Source organism: Loxodonta africana, chromosome 11 (assembly GCF_030014295.1).
Source record: "Loxodonta africana isolate mLoxAfr1 chromosome 11, mLoxAfr1.hap2, whole genome shotgun sequence".
In the NCBI taxonomy this organism is placed as follows: domain Eukaryota; kingdom Metazoa; phylum Chordata; class Mammalia; order Proboscidea; family Elephantidae; genus Loxodonta; species Loxodonta africana.
The window spans coordinates 78,359,560-78,379,096 of record NC_087352.1 but is presented as its reverse complement, the minus strand read 5'-3'; positions in this window follow the sequence as shown (position 1 = coordinate 78,379,096).

Below are 19,537 nucleotides of genomic sequence, written 5' to 3'. Positions count from 1 at the left end.
ACTGCTTTTGCTGTGTCCCAGAGGTTTTGATAGGAAGTATTTTCATTCTCATTGCATTCTATGAATTTCCTTATTTCCTCCTTAATGTCTTCTATAACCCAGTCTTTTTTCAGCAGGGTATTGTTCAGTTTCCAAGTATTTGATTTCTTCTCCCTAGTTTTTCTGTTATTGATTTCTACTTTTATGGCCTTGTGGTCTGAGAAGATGCTTTGTAATATTTCGATGTTTTGGATCCTGCAAAGGTTTCTTCTATGATCTAATATGTGGTTTATTCTAGAGAATGTTCCATGTGCGCTAGAAAAAAAAGTACACTTTGCAGCAGTTTGGGAGAGAGTTCTGTATAAGTCAATGAGGTCAAGTTGCTTGATTGTTGTAATTAGGTCTTCTTTGTCTCTATTGAGCTTCTTACTGGATGTCCTGTCCTTCTCCAAAAGTGGTGTGTTGAAGTCTCCTACTATAATTGTGGAGGTATCTATCTCACTTTTCAGTTCTGTTAAAATTTGATTTATGTATCTTGCAGCCCTGTCATTGGGTGCATAAATATTTAATATGGTTATATCTTCCTGATCAATTGTCCCTTTAATCACTATGTAGTGTCCTTCTTTATCCTTTGTGGTGGATTTAAGTTTAGAGTCTATTTTGTCAGAAATTAATATTGCTACTCCTCTTCTTTTTTGCTTATTGTTTGCTTGATATATTTTTTTCCATCCTTTGAGTTTTAGTTTGTGTCTCCAAGTCTAAGGTGTGTCTCTCGTTGGCAGCATATAGATGGATCGTGTTTCTTTATCCAGTCCGAGACTCTCTGTCTCTTTATTGGTGCATTTACTCCATTTACAGTCAGCGTAATTAAAGATAAGTGTTTAATGTTGTCATTTTGATGCCTTTTTATGTGTATTGTTGACAATTTCATTTTTCCACTTACTTTCTTGTGCTGAGACATTTTTCTTTGTAAATTGTAAGATTCTCATTTGCATAGTATTTGACTTTATGTTTGTTGAGTCGTTACGTTTTTCTTGGCTTTTATTTTGAGTTATGGAGTTGTTCTACCTCTTTGTGGTTACCTTCATGTTTACCCCTATTTTTCTAAGTAAAAACCTAACTTGTATTGTCCTATATCGCCTTGTATCCCTCTCCATATGGCAGTTCTATGCCACCTGTATTTAGTCCCTCTTTTTGATTATTGTGATCTTTTACATATTGACTTCAATGATTCCCTGTTTTGAGCATTTTTTTTTTTAATTAATGTTGATTTGTTTTTGTGATTTCCCTATTTGAGTTGATACCAGGATGTTCTGTTCTGTGACCTTGTGTTGTGCTGGTATCTGATATTATTGGTTTTCTGACCAAACAATTTCCTTCATTATTTCTTGTAGCTTTGGTTTGGATTTGCATATTCTCTAAGCTTGTGTTTATCTGTAAATATCTTAATTTCGCCTTCATATTTGAGAGAGAGTTTTGCTGGATATATGATCCTTGGCTGGCAGTTTTTCTCCTTCAGTGCTCTGTATATGTCATCCCATTGCCTTCTTGCCTGCATGGTTTCTGCTGAGTAGTCTGAACTTATTCTTATTGATTCTCCCATGAAGGAGAACTTTCTTTTCTCCCTGGCTGCTTTTAAAATTTTCTCTTAATATTTGGTTTTGGCAAGTTTGATTATAATATGTCTTGGTGTTTTTCTTTTTGGATCAATCTTAAATGGGGTTCGATGAGCATCTTGGGTAGATATCCTTTCGTCTTTCATGATGTCAGGGAAGTTTTCTGTCAGCAGATCTTCAACTATTTTCTCTGTGTTTTCTGTTCTCCCTCCCTGTTCTGGGACTCCAATCACACGCAAGTTATCCTTCTTGATAGAGTTCTACATGATTCTGAGGGTTTCGTCATTTTTTTTAATTCTTTTATGTGATTTTTTTTCAGCTATGTTGGTGTTAATTCCCTGGTCCTCCAGATTTCCCACTCTGCATTCTAATTGCTTGGGTCTGCTCTTCTGACTTCCTATTGTGTTATCTAATTCTGTAATTTTATTGTTAATCTTTTGGATTTCTGCATGCTGTCTCTCTATGGATTCTTGCAACTTATTAATTTTTCCACTATGTTCTTGAATAATCTTTTTGAGTTCTTCAACTGTTTTATCAGTGTGTTCCTTAGCTTTTTCTGCAGTTTGCCTTATTTCATTTCTGAGGTCATCCCTGATGTCTTGAAGCATTCTGTAAATTAGTTTTTTATATTCTGTATCTGATAATTCCAGGATTGTATCTTCATTTGGGAAAGATTTTGATTCTTTCATTTGGGGAGTTGTAGAAGCTGTCATGGTCTGCTTCTTTATGTGGTTTGATATCGACTGCTGTCTCCAAGCAAAAAAAAAAAAAAAAAAGATATAGTAGTGATTTATTCTATATTTGCTCACTGAGTCTTATCTTGTTTTGTGCTGTCTTGTTTGTTGTAGCCCTTGACTTACTTATGACCTATTATCAGCTGGTTTGGGCTGTTGCCAGATATATATGCCTGAGTCTATTCACTATTCTTGAGTAGAATCAGATTTTGGGTCATCAAGTGTGTGATGCACACTGTCACCTATCCACCTTGAGGACTAGTGGTGATAGTTGTGTGCACCAGATTCTAGTAGCAGCAGGGGTTCACACTCCAGGGGGGCAGGATGCTGACAGGCTTCCCCCAAGTGTCAGTGAGGTAGGTGTGTCTCTATTCCTAAAGCACCTTGGTGGGTGGGCTCTGCACCTGTACCTTAGGCCCCCAATGCAAGTGCCTCTACAGATTGGTAGGTGTCACCCTCCTTAGACCCCTAAGGCAAGAGGCTAGGTGGTCTGGGGGGAGCTTCAGCCCTCAGTTCCCTGTTGTGGGTCAGTTAGGGCTCTGTTGAATAAGCAGAGATATCAGACCTGGGAAATTTGTTTTTCCAGTAAATCCGCTAAAAAAAATGCAGTCAGATCCCTATCAGAACTGCCTTTGCATTATAACAGCCACCTTGTTCTCTGTAAGGATGAAAGTCCGAGATTTGGATCATATATGCTTGGCTGGAGCTGGTTCTGTGTTTTTAGTCCAATTAGGGAAGGATTTTTGGTCCCTGGGTTTTTTGTAGTTGCTTCTCTTTTCTCTCAGACTGGAAGAATGGGTTAGGAAAAGACCAAAAAAAAAAAAAAAAAAGAAAAGGGAAAAGCAAAGCCGTGGAGCCAGAGCTGTTCTCCCTCTGGCTCAGGAAATTCCAATGTTAATGAAGCCACCTGGGAAGGGGAGGGGAGGGTTCAGAAAAACAGGAGAGAGTAGCACCCCAGAATATAGCCAAAGTTGCTTATCTTGCTTGGGATGACTATTCTATCTGAGACTCCCGAGGGGCGTGCCCCTATGTGTGCTGGCTATGTGGTGATTGCCCTCAAGGGTCTGGCCCACTGAAGCCACGATCAGATCCTCTGCTGCCAGTCCAAAGCTCAGTGTTAAGGTTCCCCTGCTGGGACTCTGCACTCCCGGCTCCAAAATCAGTCGCTGCCTCCCGGGGACTTCTCATCCCGCCAGCCGCGTCGCCGAGCTGCCTCCACGGACTGGCTGGGCCCCCTCCCGGGATTAGTTCAGGGGAGTAGGGCTGCGTCCCGTGTTTCGCCATGACCAGATCCTGTGCTCAGCTACCCTGTGCCCAGTCCAAAGCCCGGCGCCAAGGTTCCCCAGCTGGGACGCTGCACGCCCGACTCCAAAACCAGTCACTGCCTCCCGGGTACTCCTCCCACCAGCCGCGTTGCCACGCCACCCGCAAGGACCAGCTGGGACCCCTCCTGGGGTCAGTTCAGGGGGTAGGGCTGCGCCCCGTGTTTAAGCCTTCACAAGATGTTGTGTTCAGCTCCCCTGCGCCCAGTCCTAAGCCCGGCGCCAAGGTTACCTGACTGGGACGCTGGCTCCAGGCTCCAAAAACAGTCGCTGCTTCCCCGTACTTGTTCGTTCTCCGTCTCTGTCACTCAGGTCAACTCTTTAGATCTGTGTTTGTTGTTCAGGGTTCGTAGATTGTCATGTATGTGATCGATTCACTTGTTTTTCCAAGTCTTTGTTGCAAGAGGGATCCGAGGTAGTGTCTACCTAGTCAGCCATCTTGGCCCCTCCCCCAGCTTCCAAGTATGATTTTTTTTTTTTTGCTCTTCCTGTTGTTAATTTCTACTTTGTTGATGTTGTGGTCAGGAAAGTTACTTTGTATTATCTCAATGTTTTGGATTTGTTGAGGGTTTCTTTGTGGCCTAAGATGTGGTTTATTCTGGAGAGCATTTCTTGTGTGTTGCAAAAGAATATGTACTTTGCAGCTATTGGGTAGAGTGTTCTGGAAATACCTATGTGGTCACATTGGTTGATTGTGTGGCCTTTAGATCTCTCATATGTTTGTTGAGTTTCTTTCTAAATATTCTGTCCTTTACCAAGAGTGGTGTATTGAAGTCTCTTATTATTATTGTGGTACTGTCCATTTCTCTCTTCAGTGCTGTTAGAGTTTGTTTTATGTATTTTGGAGCCCTGTAATTGGGTGACCATTTATTTGTTATGGTTATGTCTTCATGGTGAATTGCCTTTGTGATCATTATATAATGTCTTTCTTTGTCTTTTAGGCTGGATTTTCTTTTAAACTCTACTTTATCTCAGATAAAAAAAAAATTTATCTGAGATTAGCATTGCTACTCCTTCCCTTTTTTAGTAGCTGTTTGCTTAATACATTTTTTTCCATCCTTTGATTTTTGATAAATTTATGCCTTTGCTTCTAAGGAGTGTCTCTTGTAGACAGCACATTGATGAGTCCTGTTTTTTTGTATCCATTCTGTCTCTCTTTGTCTTTTTATGGATGCATTTAGGCTATGTACAGTGTAATTTTTGAAAGGTATAAGTTTATTCCTGTCATTTTATAGTGATTTTTTTTGTGTGTGATGCTGATGTTTTCTTTGTTCCTCTTACTCTCCTGTTGCTGAATTCCTTGTTTGTGGATTTTTTTTTTTCATTTGCTTCATTTTTGTAGGTTTTCTGTTTACTGAGACTTTATGTTTTTCTTCTGTATTTTGATAAGTAGGTTTGTTAACTTTGTGGTTACTTTGAATGTTACTCTTATTTTCCTAAGTTTGAACCAGACTTTTACTACTTTACATCATCTTGAGGTTCCTTTCCATTTGAAAGTTCTACAACTACACCCTTTATTCCCTATTTTATTGTACTGATGTTGTTGTCATTTACAGATTAATCTCTCTGGTTTCCTGCTGTAAATCTTTTAGTTTTGTTTTATCCTTTCGAGTTCATTACTTAGGTTTATCACTGGAAGATGTGGTCTTGCATCCTAGATTCAGGCCGTTGCCTAATGTTGGTTCTTTAACTAAAGGACACGCTTTAATAATTCAATAATATAATAATTTAATAATAAGTTTGGTTTGGCTTTTACATATTTCCTCAATTTCTGTTTATCTGGAAATGTCCTAATTTTACCATCATATTTGAGGGAGAGTTTTGCAGAATATATTATTCTTGGTTGGCAATTTTTTCTTTCAAGGTTTCATATATGTTATCCCATTGCCTTCTATAGTAATCAGAGCTTAGTCTCATTTTTTCCCCTCTGTATTTTTTTAGTATGTGACTTTTCATTTTTCTGGATTTGCTCTCAGGATTTTTTCTTTGTATTTGGTTTTAGGGCACGTGATTATGATATCCTTTGGTGATTTTTTTTTCTGGCCTATCCTATATGGAGTTTTTTGAGCTTCTGGGTGGATCGGCTTTTCCTCTTTCATTCTACTAGAGAATTTTTCTGTGAGCAGTTTTTCAATTATCCTCTCTGGGTTTTCCATTTTAGTGAAGGATTCCATGGGAGAAATATTAAAAAATGCAGGAAGCATCAAAAGAAGATGGAAGGAATACACAGAACCATTATACCAAGAAGAATTAGTCACTGTTCAACCATTTCAAGAGGTAGCATATGATCAGGAACCGAAGGCACTGAAAGAGGAAGTCCAAGCTGCACTGAAGGCATTGGCAAAAAAGAAGGCTCCAGGAATTGAGGGGATATCAATTGAGATGTTTCAACAAACTGATGCAGTGCTGAAAGTGCTCACTCGTCTATGCTAAGAAATTTGGAAGACATCTACTGAAAGAGATCCATATTTATGCCTATTCCCAAGAAAGGTAATCCTACCGAATGAGGAAATTATAGAACAATATCATTAATATCACACACAAGCAAAATTTTGCTTAAGATCATTCAAAAGTGGCTGCAGCAGTATATCAACAAGGACCTCCCAGAAATTGAGGCAGGATTCAGAAGAGGACATGGAACCAGGGATATCATTGCTAATTTCAGATGGATCCTGGCTGAAAGCAAAGAATGCCACAAGGGTGTTTACCAGTGTTTTATTGACTATGCAAAGGCATTCAGCTGTGTGGATCATAACAAACTCTGGGTGTCATTGTGAAGAATGGGAATTCCAGAGCACTTAATTGAGCTCATGAGGAACCTGTACATAGATCAAGAGGCAGTTTTTTGGACAGAACAAGGGGATAATGAGTGGTTTAACATCAGGAAGTGTGTGTGTCAGAGTTGTATCCTTTCACCATACCAATTCAATCTGTATGCTGAGAAAATAATCCAGGAAGCTGGACTATATGAAGAAGAATGGGGCATCAGGATTGGAGGAAGACTCATTAACAACCTGCATTATGCAGATGACACAACCTTGCTTGCTGAAAGTGAAGAGGACTTGAAACACTTACTGATGAAGATCAAAGACCACAGACTTTAGTACGGATTATACGTCAACATAAAGAAAACAAAAATCCTCACAACTGGATCATTAAGTTACATCATGATAAACAGAGAAAAGATTGAAGTTGTCAAGGATTTCATTTTACTTGGATCCATAATCATCACCCGTGGAAGCACCAGTCAAGAAATCAAAAGATGCATTGCACTGGGCAAATCTGCTGCAAAGAACCTCTTTAAAGTGTTGAAAAGCATATATATCACCTTGAAGACTAAGGTGCACCTGACCCAAGCCATAGTATTTTCAGTTACATCATATGCATGTGAAAGCTGGACAGTGAATAAGGAATACTGAAGAAGAACTGAAGCCTTTGAATTGCGCTGTTGTCGCAGAATATTGAAAGTACCATGGACTGCCAAAAGAATGAACGAATCTGCCTGGGAATAAATGCAACCAGAATGCTCCTTAGGAACAAGGATGGAGAGACTGCATCTTACATACTTTGGACATATTGTCAGGAGGGATCAGTTCCTGGAGAAGGACATCATACTTAGTAAAGTACAGGGTCAGTGGAAAAGAGGAAGGCCTTCAACAAGGTGAATTGACACAGTGGCTACAACAATGGGCTCAAGCATAACAATGATTATAAGAATGGTGCAGTTCCGGGCAGTGTTTCATTTTGTGGTACATAGGGTCGTTATCAGTCAGAACCAACTCTACAACACCTAACAACAACAGCAACAAATCTTTTTCCGATAAATGATTTATGAGTATTTTCTGCCATTCTGTGGATTGTGTTTTCATTTTCTTTATAAGGCAATTTGAGGTACAAAATTTTATAACTTTGATGAAATCTAATGTATCTATTTGTTGTTTTGTTTTGCTTTGCTATTCATCTTTTTGGTGTCATATCTAAAAGTTCATTGCCAAATTCTACATCATAAAGATGTAGTCCTGCTTTTTTTTTTTTTTCCTAAGAGTGCTATCGTTTTAGCTCTTATATTTAGGTCATTGATCCATTTGAGTTTATTTTTGTATATGGTGTGAGAGTGGGTGTTCAGCTTTGTTATTTTGCATATGGTATCAAATTGTACGAGCATCATTTGTTGAAGATACTATTCTTTCCTCACTGAATGAACACGGAACTCTTTTAATAAATGAATCCACCATAGATGTATGGGTTTTTTTTTTTTTTTTTTTTTTTTTTTTTTTTGATTCTCAGTTCAATTCCACTGGTCTGAATGTGTAGCTTTATGCAAGTACCACGCTGTTTTAATTACTGTAGCTTTGCAATAAGTTGTGAAAATGGGACATGTGAGTTATCCAATTTTGTTCTTCTTTTCCTCAGGCTTTTGGTGTATCTATTGTTTGCTGAAATTGGAAGGTTTTGACTCAGGTGACAGCAGGTTGTTCATTTGCCTTTCAGTGTTTTTGAGGAATGCCCCCTGCATGGACACTTTTCTTCCCTGACAGAGTTCCTAGTTAGGTGAAAAAAAGGCAAGATCTTGTGACAGTCCTTCATGTAACCCGCAACCAGAAAAACCAAACCTGTTGCCCTCAAGTCAATTCCAACTCATAGCAACCCTATAGACCACAGTAGAACTGCCTTACAGGGTTTGCAAGGAGTGATCAGTGGATTCGAACTGCTGTCAGCTGAACTCTTAACCACTGCACCACCAGGGCTCCCAGGTAATGCCCAAATAGATAAAAAAAAAAAAAAAGGACAAACACAATTCTTTGAGAACAAAATCTGCCCCCCCCCACCCCCACCCCAGTTTCCTCTAGAGCCAGGAACCAGAATCCCACACTGGAAATGTAGTCTGCCATATTCAAACCCCCACCAAACCAGGGAGGAGTTGGGGCAAAGGCACTTAAAAAGGCCAAAAAGATAGACTAACATTTTTAAGTTGCTTCTTCCTTGACTTAGCATTCACTTGGTGGCTTAAACCTTTGACTATTATGCAGAGTTCTGACAAAGTTGATTCTAACAGATTTTGTTATTTTGGGGGGTGTTTTTGTGGGGGGATAGGCCCTTGGAAAATGTTATTCCAACACTTTTGCTGATGTCACTTCTTGATAATGTTTTCAAGTCATATTTTAAATTAGTTGGCAATTTAGAGATGTGGGTTAAAAATATGCTTAAAGAAATTAACATATTCAAAGTCTCGTTTATCTAAGTTGTACCCATCTCTCTTTTCTCTCGCTCTGTCAGACTTCCTATTTTAAAGGTGTGGATAAATCACAAATTTTATAAAGTTGATATTTTGTTCACTTTATGGAAGTACCTCTCATCACACCTTTGTGATTCAAGACACATGCAAGAATCTTGGTGTCAGTAATAGAAGTAATAAAAGCTTCTTCTGGTAATTTCTTTACTGTCATTAAAAAAATGATAAAAAGTTGCACACCAATTTACTAACTTGACTTTTCAACTTTTTTTTATCCATATAACAAAATACAATACACACACACCAAACTAGGGAAGAAAAAAGGGGAGGCGGGGCCAAGATGGCAGACTAGGTAGAAGTTACCTCTATCCCTCTTGCAACAAAGACTCGGAAAAACAAGTGAATCGATCACATATGTGAAAATCTACAAACCCTGACCATCAAACACAGATCTAAAGACTTGACCTGAGTGACAGATACTCAGCCAGCGCAAGCAGGCTGCACACTGATGAGGCTAACGAGAGAGCAAGCAACCACGGGGAAACAGGGACTGTTTTCAGAGCCTGGAGCAAGCGTCCCAATTAGAAAACCTTGGTGGCGGGCTTTGGACTGGACGCAGGGGAGCTGAGCACAGCTTCCTGAGAAAGCGCAAACATGAGATGCAGCCCTGGCCCCCAGAAATGACCTCGGGAGAAGCCCAACCAGTGCATGTAGGCAGTGCAGTGAAGTGGCTGAGAGAAAGGGAAGTCACTGGGAGGGAGTGACTGGTGTTGGAGCCTGGAGTGTGGCATCCCAGCCAGGGAACCTTGGTGCTGGGCTTTGGACTGGGAGCGGAGGAACTGACCACAGCTTCTGAGACAGCACAAGCACAGGACACGGGCCTGACCCTTGGGAAAAATCTCGACCCAGCCAATGCACACAGGCTACACACCCCTCGGGAATCTCAGATAAAACAGTCATCACCAAGCAAGGTAAGTAAATTTGTCTATATTCTTGGGTGCTACTCTCTCCTATCTATCAGATCCCTCCCATCCCCTTCACAGGTGACTTCATTAACATTTGAATTTCCTAGGCCAGAGAGTGAAGTGCTCTGTGTTTTTGTTTTTTTTTTTTTGCTTTTTTGTTTTTGTCTTTTCCTAACCCATTCTCTGGCTGAGACAAGCAGCTACAAAAAACCCAAGGACCACAATCCTTCCCTGACTTCCCAAAATTGGACTAAAAATACAGGACCAGCTCCCGCCAAGCATATGAGATCCACGGTCTTGGGCTTTCATCCCTACAGGGAACAAGGTGGCTATTATAATGCAAAGGCAATTCTAATAGTGATCTGACTGTAATTGTTTTACCTGATTACTGGAAAGACATGTTTCCCAGGTCTGACATCTCTGCCTATTAAACGGAGCCCTTACTGACCCACAATGGGGAACTGAGGGCTGAAGCTCCACCCAAACCACCTAGCCTCCTACCATAGGGGTCTGAGGATAGTGACACCTACCAATCTATAGAGGTATATGCATTGGGGGCCTAAGGTACAGCTGCAGAACCCACCCGCCAAAGTGCTTTAGGAATAGAAACACATCTACCTCACTGGCATTTGGGGGAAGCCTGTCAGCATCCTGCCCCCCCGGAATGTGACCCCCTGCTGCTACTAGAATCTGGTGCACACAACTATCACCACTACTCCTCTAAGTGAATAGGTGACAGTCTACATCACACACTTGGTAACCCAAAATCAGATTCTACTCAAGAATAGTGAATGGACCCTTAGGCTTATATTTCTGGTAACAGCCCAAACCAGCTGGAAAGAGGACAAAAGTGATTCAAAGGTTACAAAAATCAAGACAGCACAATCTAGTACCCCATCTATGTATATTGAAAGAAAACAAAACAAGATAAGACACAGTGAGCAAATATAAAATAAATCATTACAATATCTTATAGATGGCTCGGAGACAGCAGTCAATATCAAACCACATAAAGAAGCAGACCATGATTGCGTCTACAACTCCCCAGATTTAAGAATCAAAATCTTGCCCAAATGAAGATACAATCCTGGAATTGCCAGATGCAATGTATAAAAAACTAATTTACAGAATGCTTCAAGACATCAGGGATGACCTCATAAATGAAATAAGGCTCCCACCAATAAAACCCGGTGCTGTTGAAGAAAATCTACAGAAAAAGCCAACGAACACACTGATAAAGCAGTTGAAGAAATCAAAAAGATTATTCAAGAACATAGTGGAAAAAGTGATAAGCTGCAAGAATCCATAGAGAGACAGCATTCAGAAATCCAAAAGATTAACAGTAAAATTACAGAATTGGACAACTCAATAGGAAGTCAGAGGAGCAGAATCAAGCAATTGAAATGCAGAGTGTGGGAGGTGGAGGATAAGGAAGTTGAGAGCAATATACTTGAGGAAAAATCAGAAAAAAGAATTAAAAAAAAAATGAAGAAACCCTAAGAATCATGTGGGACTCTATCAAGAAGAATAACTTGCGTGTGATTGGAGTTCCAGAACAGGGAGGGGTAACAGAAAATACAGAGAGAATAGTTGAAGATCCGTTGGCAGAAAACTTTCCTGACATCATGAAAGATGAAAGGATATCTACCCAAGATGCTCATCGAACCCCATATAAGATTGATCCAAAATGAAAATCACCACGACATATTATCATCAAACTTGCCATAACCAAAGATAAAGAGAAAATTTTAAAAGCAGCCAGGGAGAAAAGAAAGGTCTCCTTCAAGGGAGAATCAATAAGTTCAGACTACTCAGCAGAAACCATGCAGGCAAGAAGGCAATGGGATGACATTTATAGAGCACTGAAGGAGAAAAACTGTCAGCCAAGGGCCATATATCCAGCAAAACTCTCTCTCAAACATGAAGGCAAAATTAAAACATTTACAGATAAACACAAGCTTGGAGAATTTGCAAAAACCAAAACAAAGCTACAAGAAATACTAAAGGAAATTGTTTGATCAGATAAATCAATAATATCAGATACCAGCACAACACAAGGTCACAAAACAGAACATCCTGATATCAACTCAAATGGGGAAATCACAAAAACAAATTAAGATTAATTTTAAAAAGAGAAAAATGCTTGAAACGGAATCACTGAAGTCATTATGTAAAAGATCACAATGATCAAAAAGAGGGACTAAATACAAGAGTCATAGAACTGCCACATGGAGACGAAAATAAAGCGATATAGGGCAACACAAGTTAGGTTTTTACTTAGAAAAATAGGGGTAAATATTAAGGTAGCCACAAAGAGGTCTAACAATTCCATAACTCAAAATAAAAACCAAGAAAAACATAACGACTCAGCAAACATACAGTCAAATACTATGAAAATGAGGAACACACAATTTACAAAGAAAAATGTCTCAGCACAAAAAAAAAAGAAATTTTTTTTTTTGCACAAAAACGTAAGTGGAAAAATGAAATTGTCAAAAACACACACATAAAAGCACCAAAATGATAGCACTAAACACATATCTATAATTACCCTGAATGTAAATGCACTAAACACACCAATAAAGAGTCAGAGTCTCAGACTGGATAAAGAAACATGATCCGTCTATATGCTGCCTACAAGAGACACACCTTAGACTTAGAGACACAAACAAACTAAAACTCAAAGGACGGAAAAAATATATCAAGCAAACAACAATCAAAAAAGAGCAAAAGTAGCAATATTAATTTCTGACAAAATAGACTTTAAAGTTAAATCCACCACAAAGGATAAAGAAGGACACTATATAATGATTAAAGGGACAATTGACCAGGAAAATATAACCGTATTAAATATTTATGCACCCAATGACAGGGCTGCAAGATACATAAAACAAACTTTAACAGAACTGAAAAGTGAGATAGACACCTCCACAATTATAGTAGGAGACTTCAACACAACACGTTGGGAGAAGGATAGGACTTTCAGTAAGAAGCTCGATACAGACACGGAAGACCTAACTGCTACAATCAACCAACCTGACTCATAGACTGATACAGAACACTTCAACCAACAGCTGCAAAGTATAATTTTTTTTCTGCTGCACATGGAACATTTTCTAGAATAGATCACATATTAGGTCATAAAGTAAACCTTTGCAGAATCCAAAACATCGAAATATTACAAAGCATCTTCTCAGACCACGAGGTCATAAAAGTGGAAATCAATAACAGAAAAATCAGGGAAAAGAAATCAAATATTTGGAAACTGAACAATACCCTGCTCAAAAAAGCCTGGGTTGTAAAAGACATTAAGGAGAGAATAAAGAAATTCATAGAATGAAACGAGAATGAAAACACTTCCTATCAAAACCTCTGGGACACAGCAAAAGCAGTGCTCAGAGGTCAATTTATATCAATAAATGCACTCATACATAAAGAAGAAAGAGCCAAAATCAGAGAACTGTCCCTACAACTTCAACAAATAGAAAGAGAGCAACAAAAGAATCCATCAGGCACCAAAAGAAAATAAATAATAAAAATTAGAGCTGAACTAAATGAATTGGAGAACAGAAAAACCATTGAAAAAATTAAGAAAGCCAAAAGCTGGTTCTTTGAAAAAAATAACAAAATTGATAAACCATTGGCCAGGTTGACTAAAGAAATGCAGGAAAGGAAACAAATAAACTGAATAAGAAATGAAAGGGGCCAAATGACAACAGACCCAACTGAAATTAAAAGAATCATATCAGATTACTATGAAAAATTGTACTCTAACAAATTTGCAAACCTAGAAGAAACAGATGAATTCCTAGAAAAACACCACCTACCTAAACTAACACAATCAGAAGTAGAACAACTAAATAGACCCATAACAAAAAAAGAGATTGAAATAGTAATCAAAAAACTTCCAACAAAAAAAAAGCCCTGGCCCGAACGGCTTCACTGCAGAGTTCTACCAAACTTTCAGAGAAGAGTTAACACCACTACTACTAAAGGTATTTCAAAGCATAGAAAATGACGGAACACTACCTAACTCATACTATCAAGCCACCATCTCCCTGATACCAAAACCAGGTAAAGACATTACAAAAAAAGAAAATTTTAGACCTATATCCCTCATGAACATAGATGCAAAAATCCTCAACAAAATTCTAGGCAATAGAATTCAACAACATATCAAAAAAATAATTCATCACTAAGAAGTGGGATTTATACCAGGTATGCAAGGCTGGTTTAGTATTAGAAAAACCATTAATGTAATCCACCATATAAATAAAACAAAAGACAAAAACCACATGATCTTAACAATTGATGCAGAAAAGGCATTTGACGAAGTCCAACACCCATTTATGATAAAAACTCTTACCAAAATAGGAATTGAAGGAAAATTCCTCAACATAATAAAGGGCATCTATGTAAAGCCAACAGCTAACATCACCCTAAATGGAGAGAACCTGAAAGCATTTCCCTTGAGAACGGGAACCAGACAAGGATGCCCTTTATTACCACTCTTGTTCAACATTGTGCTAGAAGTCCTATCCAGAGCAATTAGGCTAGACAAAGAAATAAAGGGCATCCGGATTGGCAAGGAGGAAGTAAAATTATCTCTAATTGCAGATGACATGATCTTATACACAGAAAACCCCAAGGAATCCTCCAGAAAACTACTGAAACTAATAGAAGAGTTTGGCAAAGTCTCAGGTTATAAGATAAACATACAAAAATCACTTGGATTCCTCTACATCAACAAAAAGAACATCAAAGAGGAAATCACCAAATCAATACCATTCACAGTAGCCCCCAAGAAGATAAAATACTTAGGAATAAATCTTACCAAAGATGTAAAAGACCTATACAAAGAAAACTACAAAGCTCTACTACAAGAAATTCAAAAAGACATACTTAAGTGGAAAAACATACCTTGCTCATGGATAGGAAGACTTAACATAGTAAAAATGTCTATTCTACCAAAAGCCATCTATACATACAATGCACTTCCAATCCAAATTCCAATGTCATTTTCTAAGGTGATAGAGAAACAAATCACCAACTTCATATGGAAGGGAAAGAAGCCTTGGATAAGCAAAGCATTATTGAAAAAGAAGAAGAAAGTGGGAGGCCTCACTCTACCTGGTTTCAGAACCTATTATACAGCCACAGTAGTCAAAACAGCCTGGTATTGGTACAACAACAGACACATAGACCAGTGGAACAGAATTGAGAACCCAGATATAAATCCATCCACATATGAGCAGCTGCTATTTCACAAAGGCCCAGTGTCAGTTAATTGGGGAAAAGATAGTCTTTTTAACAAATGGTGCTGGCATAACTGGATATCCATTTGCAAAAAAATGAAACAGAACCCATACCTCACACCATGCACTAAAACTAACTCCAAGTGGATCAAAGACCTAAACATAAAGACTAAAACGATAAAGATCATGGAAGAAAAAATAGGGACAACATTAGGAGCCCTAATACAAGGCATAAACAGAATAGAAAACATTACCAAAAATGACGAAGAGAAACCAGATAACTGGGAGCTCCTGAAAATCAAACACCTATGCTCATCTAAAGACTTCGCCAAAAGAGTAAAAAGACCACCTACAGACTGGGAAAGAATTTTCAGCTATGACATCTCCGACCAGTACCTGATCGCTAAAATCTGTATGATTCTGTCAAAACTTAACCACAAAAAGGCAAACCACCCAATCAAGAAGTGGGCAAAGGATATGAACACATACTTCACTAAAGAAGATATTCAGGCAGCTAACAGATACATGAGAAAAAGCTCTCGATCATTAACCATTAGAGAAATGCAAATTAAAACTACAATGAGATTCCTTCTCACTCCAACAAGGCTGGCATTAATCCAAAAAACACAAAATAATAAATATTGGAGAGGCTGCGGAGAGATTGGAATTCTTATACACTGCTGGTGGGAATGTAAAATGGTACAACCACTTTGGAAATCTATCTGGCGTTATCTTAAACAGTTAGAAATAGAACTACCATACAACCCAGAAATCCCACTCCTCGGAATATACCCTAGAGAAATAAGAGCCTTCACACAAACAGATATATGCACACTCATGTTTATTGCAGCTCTGTTTACAATAGCAAAAAGCTGGAAGCAACCAAGGTGTCCATCAATGGATGAATGGGTGAATAAATTGTGGTATATTCACACAATGGAATACTACGCATCGATAAAGAACAGTGATGAATCTGTGAAACATTTCATAACATGGAGGAACCTGGAAGGCATTACGCTGAGCAAAATTAGTAAGAGGCAAAATGACAAATATTGTAGAAGACCACTAGTATAAGATCTTGAGAAATAGTATAAACTGAGAAGAATACATACTTTTGTGGTTACGAGGCGGGGAGGGAGAGGGGAGAGGGTTTTTTATTGATTAATTAGTAGACAAGAACTGCCTTAGGTGAAGGGAAAGACAACACTCAATACATGGAAGGTCAGCTCAATTGGACTGGACCAAAAGCAAAGAAGTTTCCAGGATAAAATGAATGCTTCAAAGGTCAACGGAGCAAGGGCGGGTGTCTGGGGACCATGGTTTAAGGGGACTTCTAAGTCAATTGGCAAATAATTCTATTATGAAAATATTCTGCATCCCACTTTGAGATGTGGCGTCTGGGATCTTAAATGCTAACAAGCGGCCATCTAAGATGCATCAATTGGTCTCAACCCACCAGGAGCAAGGGATAATGAAGAACACCAAGGTCACACAAGAACTAAGAGCCCAAGAGACAGAAAGGGCCAAGTGAAACAGAGACCTACATCATCCTGAGACCAGAAGAACTAGTTGGTGTCCGGCCACAATTGATGACTGCCCTGACAGGGAGCACAGCAGAGGACCCCTGAGGGAGCAGGAGATCAGTGGGATGCAGACCCCAAATTCTCATAAAAAGACCATACTTAATGGCCTGACTGAGACTGGAGGAATCCCGGCGGTCATGGTCCCCAAACCTTCTGTTGGCCCAGGACAGGAACCATTCCCGAAGACAACTCATCAGATATGAAAGGGACTGGACAGTGGGTAGGAGAGAGATGCTGATGAAGAGTGAGCTAATTATATCAGGTGGACACTTGAGACTGTGTTGGCATCTCCTGTCTGGAGGGGGGATGGGAGGATAGAGAGAGTTGGAAACTGGCAAAATTGTCAGAAAGGAGAGACTGGAAGGGCTGATTCATTAGGGGGAGAGCAAGTGGGAGTACGGAGTAAGATGTATATAAACTTTTATGTGGCAGACTGACTTGATTTGTAAACGTTCACTTGAAGCTCAATAAAAGTTAATAAAAAAAAATCACTTGGATTCCTCTACATCAACAAAAAGAACATCGAAGAGGAAATAACCAAATCAATACCATTCACAGCAGCCACCAAGAAGATAAAATACTTAGGAATAAATCTTACCAAAGATGTAAAAGACTTATACAAAGAAAACTACAAAATACTGGTGCAAGAACCTAAAAAGGACCCTTGCTCATGGATAGGAAGACTTAACATAGTAAAAATGTCTATTCTGCCAAAAGCCATCTATACATACAATGCACTTCTGATCCAAATTCCAATGACATTTTTTAAAGTGATGGAGAAACAAACCACCAACTTCATATGGAAGGGAAAGAAGCCCCAGATAAGTAAAGCATTACTGAAAAAGAAGAAAGTGGGAGGCCTCACTCTACCTGATTTTAGAACATATTTTACAGCCACAGTAGTCAAAACAGCCTGGTACTGGTACAACAACGGGCACATAGACCAATGGAACAGAATTGAGAACCAGATATAAATCCATCCACATATGAGCAGCTGATATTTGACAAAGGCCCAGTGTCAGTTAATTGGGGAAAAGATAGTCTTTTTAACAAATGGTGCTGGCATAACTGGATATCCATTTGCAAAAAAATGAAACAGGACCCATACCTCACACCATGCACAAAAACTAACTCCAAGTGGATCAAAGACCTAAACATAAAGACTAAAACGATAAAGATCATGGAAGAAAAAATAGGGACAACGTTAGGAGTCCTAATACAAGGCATAAACAGAATAGAAAACATTACTAAAAATGATGAAGAGAAACCAGATAACTGGGAACTCCTAAAAATCAAACACCTATGCTCATCGAAAGACTTCACCAAAAGAGTAAAAAGACCACCTACAGATAGGGAAAAACTTTTCAGCTATGACATCTCAGACCAGCGCCTGATCTCTAAAATCTGTATGATTCTGTCAAAACTCAACCACAAAAAGACAAACAACCCAATCAAAAAGTGGGCAAAGGATATGAGCACGCACTTCACTAAAGAAGATATTCAGGCAGCCAACAGATACATGAGAAAATGCTCCCGATCATTAGCCATTAGAGAAATGCAAATTAAAACTACAATGAGATTCCATCTCACTCCAACAAGGCTGGCATTAATCCAAAAAACACAAAACAATAAATGTTGGAGAGCCTGTGGAGAGATTGGAACTCTTATACACTGCTGGTGGGAATGTAAAATGGTACAACCACTTTGGAAATCTATCTGGCGTTATCTTAAACAGTTAGAAATAGAACTACCATACAACCCAGAAATCCCACTCCTCGGAATATACCCTAGAGAAACAAGAGCCTTCACACAAACAGATATATGCACACCCATGTTTATTGCAGCTCTGTTTACAATAGCAAAAAGCTGGAAGCAACCAAGGTGTCCATCAATGGATGAATGGTTAAATAAATCGTGGTATATTCACACAATGGAATACTATGCATCGTTAAAGAACAGTGATGAATCTGTGAAACATTTCATAACATGGAGGAAACTGGAAGGCATTATGCTGAGTGAAATTAGATGTAAAAGGACAAATATTGTATAAGACCACTATTATAAGATCTTGAGAAATAGTATAAACTGAGAAGAACACATTCTTTCGTGGTTACCAGAGGGGAGAGGGAGGGAGGGAGGGTGGAAGAGGGGTATTTACTGAGTAGTTAGTAGATAAGAACTATTTTAGGTGAAGGGAAGGACAATACTCAATACAGGGAAGGTAAGCCCAACTGGACTGGAACAAAAGCAAAGAAGTTTCCGGGATAAAATGAATGCTTCGAAGGTCAGCGGAAGAAGGGCGGGGGTTTGGGGACTGTGGCTTAAGGCGACTTCTAAGTCAATTGGGAAAATAAATTCTATTACGAAAACATTCTGCCATCCCACTTTGAAGTGTGACGTCTGGGGTCTTAAATGCTAACAAGCGGCCATCTAAGATGCATCAATTGGTCTCAACCCATCTGGATCAAAGGAGAATGAAGAACACCAAGGTCACACAATAACTATAAGCCCAAGAGACAGAAAGGGCCACATGAACTAGAGACTTACATCATCCTGAGACCAGAAGAACTAGATGCTGCCTGGCCACAACTGATGACTGCCCTGACAGGGAGCACAACAGAGAACCCCTGAGGGAGCAGGAGAACAGTGGGATGCAGACCCCAAACTCTCATAAAAAGACCAGACTTAATGGTCTGACTGAGACTAGAAGAATCCCAGCAGTCATGGTCCTCAAACCTTCTGCTGGCCCAGGACAGGAACCATTCCCGAAGACAACTCATCAGACATGAAAGGGACTGGACAATGGGTTGGAAAGAGAAGTTGATGAAGAGTGAGCTACTTGTATCAGGT